A 4,441-nucleotide genomic window follows, 5' to 3' on the forward strand; every position below is an offset into this window, starting at 1 on the left:
TTTTGGTCGAAAATGGGGTTTTCAGGTAATCTGACAGATTGTCATGTTCCAAATAAAAATCTGCTATTTGACAACAGAAATCAGCCGTTGTTATGGAGAAATTACCGCTTTTCGGACACCATATTTTCGTCTAACTGTATCAAAATAGAGGCAGAATATCTTAATTCAGACTCCTTCTTAAAATAATATGGAAAAAAAATACATAATGAAATATCAAACACAACATACAGTTAATTAAATTTATTTCTTTCTGTTTCTTTTTTTCATATAAGCACATATTATTTTCCCCTTAAAACCGTTTCCATGGCAACACAGTTGTTAAATCCAATTTGAATAGTTCCTTGATAAATCCAGCCAAAATTTACATCAAGAAAGTGAAGTTAATATACCGTCAACATTTTCCAGTGTACAGACAGAGTTTAAAGATAACAGTTGTTTTGCAAAAATCTTAATATGGCTTTCTTTTGTACAAAAATAGATTTACTGGATTACGGGTTAGATAACATGACAAAGCTATGACAAATTAACCTTGTTGTTAGAACACTTGACTCATTGACATATTTCTTTGTAACTGTTAGACAGAAAATCAGGCAAAAAGATATAATTATTAGAAATATTATAGACTGATTTTGCTTAAAGTAGTAGTACAGATGTCACACTGATCAGTGACTCGTTACCATAGCAACCATGATGTATTTTCTTACCAAAAGTACCATTTCTATCAAGTTCTTGAAATAATTGAATATGTTAAAGTGTTTTTCAAAATACTATTTACATTGAAAGCTGTCTAATTTCATATTCAAAAGTAAGAAAACCTCATTTCGTGTAAACTGATGTGACACTGTTTGGGATATACATTATTTTCTGATACACACGACACACCTCTTGCTAGTTTAAGGCAAATTCATATGATAACATAATGTTTTGTTGATGCAGTTATTACTTAGAAAAGAATATGACCTTACATTAATTTTTTTAACAAATAGAACATATAAACATGAAAGATGTTTTACAATAATTTATAGTCAGATTAATGTTTAATACCATGGCAACTATGCACTATTTTCTTATAAAATTAAAGATAGCATTTATTGTCAAATTTCTTGAAACTGTATGATTATTTAAATAAAAAAGGAGCACTTAAGACATATTATGCATGGAGTATGTTTTCAAAAAAAAATTCTGTATTGCTTAAACAATGAAGACAGTTTTACTCTAACCACTTCACTGCTGTTCTGACAACAAAACATACTTTTACCAAACATTTCTCACAGTTGAACTGTGACAGTTCAGTTAGTTTTACTTTTTTTTTGACTCCCATTTGTAGTTTGAATCAGCTTGGTGAACTTTTGCAGAAAACATGACCTTATTTTGTGCACTTCTGTGACAGTTGCACTTTATTTCATTGGCATACTTTCAACTGGATGGTAAGCAAATATATTAGTTCCTTGGGTTTCATTTCCATTCACAAATTCATAAAGAATTTTATTTTTCTGGCTGGAAATTCTTTCTTCCTTCAGCCATTCTGCAAAACAAAAATACATTAGTATTAGTACCTTTAAGTAGAAAGTTACAGAATAGAATACTGTGAAGCATTTTTTAAAAATAAAAGTGTCTTTTTGTGTAATCTACATAAAAGCATGACTAATAAATACCCATCCATTCATCAATCTCATAATTTTCAGGAATACAAAAAACTAGCTAATCTTCTGACATACTAGTAGACATACACTTAAAAGAATTAATTCATTCAGTCTAACTAAATGAATACTCAAATATTGCAACAGTTTCTTAGGAAAATACATGTATGATGATATTCAATCATTATGCATATTTCCCCACTCTCCTCTTTTTATGCTAGATATGTTTGTTGAATGAATCTATTAGACTAGTAATGATTTCTTTCAAAATGCTATTAATACAATCAGGTCATTTATGTGTATGATATTTTAAGATTTATTTAACTTACTTGTACTTATTTTAAGAGGAATTTATTTTTTGTATATATTCTTAAGATGTATTTATCTTTCTTACAATAGAAAAACTGCAAAAATGCAGAAAATTACAAACCCACAAACTCTTCCAACATGTGGTATGTAGGCATGCCTTGAGAATTCCTTTTTTTGTTTAAGGTCATAGCAATATGCCAGATGTTTCTCAGTAGTTCATCAATAGTTGATCTGTAAAATTAAAAAAATACTTTAAAAAAAGCTGAAATGTGAGATAAAGATGGCCTAGCTAGTTACCTCAGGACACAGAACACAAAGATTTATACTATGAGTGTTATATGTTTCAATCAAAAGCATGACTTTCTTAACAAAATGTCTTTAAAGTTTAAAATATATTCATTTAATGTGTAGAAATTGTTTGTAACTTGTAAAGAACATTTTGTAGTGGTGAGGAATCCAACAATCATGGTCAGGTGAACTGAATGCAAACTTACATGAAAAGCTATTGAGCATCTGTTTTATACAAAATAAAAACAAACAGCTATTCTTTATACCTTTTTAACTGAAGTGAGTTTGACATGAATAAGAAATAATTTATTTAAACTGACAACTGTTCCTGTAAGTCACTACATAAATATGGATAAGGCTGTGACTTTTGACATACTGGTCTTTCATACTGATACACTGATGAGAAATAAGAGTGAAAACTGTTGTGGAAAAAAGTAAGCTTCCTGAATGCCCCTCACCCCCGCCCCCACCCCCCGCCCCCTTATTTGGAGGATATAGGAGGGGGGTAATTTACAGTTAAAAGAAACGGAGGAGGGGGGAGATGGGGTGTATTTAGTTTATAAATGTAGTGTAGAAGCAGTTCTCAAGCTGAGGAAGGGTGTATTTCATATGACAATGGGTGGGAAAGAGAAGGGAGGTATTTGGAGGAAGTTGATGGGAAGGGGGGTGATTTGAGGTAACCCAGTTGTGGAATGGAGAAGGGGGGTAAAATGTTTCCGGGAGGGGGTGATTTCCTTTTTTTAAAAAAATGCGGGTGTTCTGGCTGACATAATTTAACTGACGCTGTTTTAATTTTCTGACTATTTCCCATTACCATCAGAGGTCCGTAACAGCATATAAACATCTCTGAGCTGAATATTTTTAGCTAGAATTAAAGCCCAGATGACAATTCCGGGATATTTTCGAAGGACAAAACGGTCAATATGGATTTAATTAATATTTTAAAACTCTACATACTAATTAAATATTACTACTTACCTGTAAATCGCTCAATGACATTCATTATCCCTTTTAAATCAATCGTCAAATTACTGTTTAAAAGTTTCCTTTCACACGACCTTTCATGTTTACAAATGGCGTGTTGATACAAAGGGCGATAAATTGTCAATTATTTGATAATGAAACGAAATGTCAACACACGGAAATGTTACAATACCTGCTTGGTAAATGACGTTTGTCTCTTCATTCATTTATCGTCCCAATAATATAGTTGTAGTGGTTTTTGGTGGTGTGCAACCTAAGTAAGACGGGAACCATCGCTATTTGATATACTACGCGCAAAGTCGAGAACCAGGATCCCCGCACAAAATTCCATATCCGGTTGTTTACAAGTTGTACAAAGCTTATAGTGAAAGACAAATCTTTATACATCGACTTCACCGAGAAACAGGCGGCGGTTTGGGCCGGTTGAGGTAAGTTATCTATAAAGTATTTCCACTATATTGGCGCTGCGAGCTTGTTCGAATTTGTGCGATTAGCAATTTATCGGCATCAATCGCAGTTGTTTGCAAGAAACTTGCAAAATTTCTCACTACGATTTTCGTCGTGATTGTGCATTTATTTCTTCAGATATTATAACCTTAGGGTATTTTATCTTAATATACATTGATAAGGACCAGTAATTCTTGCTGTCAACCTTTTATTTTGTTGTATTTCGTTTCGGGAAATTTCCCGGACTTTTTTCCTCCGGGTCAATGGCGGCGCATCCGCGTTAATCAACTGTAAAGTTCATTGAACTTTTTAAACAATATTTTATAAGTAGTTATTATTACATTTAAAAGTAATCTTCAATCGTTACATGTATTTTAGCAGTTTTTGGCATAATACTCATCAAATAGTTTTTTAGTTTATTTTTCAGTGGAGTCCACAGTGGTACGGCATCCGTCAGAATTTTGGTACAGTATACGTAAGTATATTAGGACCTGCTGATGTATCCTTTTACAATATTTTAATATTGTTAAGTGAATAAAAGAAATTAAGTAAATCATTACTGTGTCTTGTTTTGAATCCTACTTGCTTTGTAGTACCACACACTTGCCAACATGTCCATTAAAATTAATAGTTGTGATTTTGAAGTACTGCAACGTCTACAAGGTGTAGGTAAAAAGGTTGCAGAGAATATTCTGTACTTCAGAGATGAAGAACATAACATCATGGAAGATACTATCCGTGATATACCTCATTTGCGGGTAACGGAACAGCTG

At 32.4% G+C, this 4,441-nt stretch overlaps 1 long non-coding RNA gene across 1 annotated transcript; it reads right to left on the reverse strand.

The window, feature by feature from the left end:
- On the reverse strand, positions 1 to 3,351 carry LOC128547434 (uncharacterized). The gene is made up of 3 exons (XR_008366540.1): positions 3,216 to 3,351; positions 2,071 to 2,180; positions 1 to 1,525 (listed from the first exon to the last, which is right to left on the reverse strand). It is a non-coding gene; the product is annotated as an uncharacterized LOC128547434 (long non-coding RNA).
- Positions 3,352 to 4,441: the final 1,090 nt, after the last annotated feature.

The sequence above is a fragment of the Mercenaria mercenaria genome, chromosome 12 (assembly GCF_021730395.1).
Source record: "Mercenaria mercenaria strain notata chromosome 12, MADL_Memer_1, whole genome shotgun sequence".
NCBI classification, from domain to species: domain Eukaryota; kingdom Metazoa; phylum Mollusca; class Bivalvia; order Venerida; family Veneridae; genus Mercenaria; species Mercenaria mercenaria.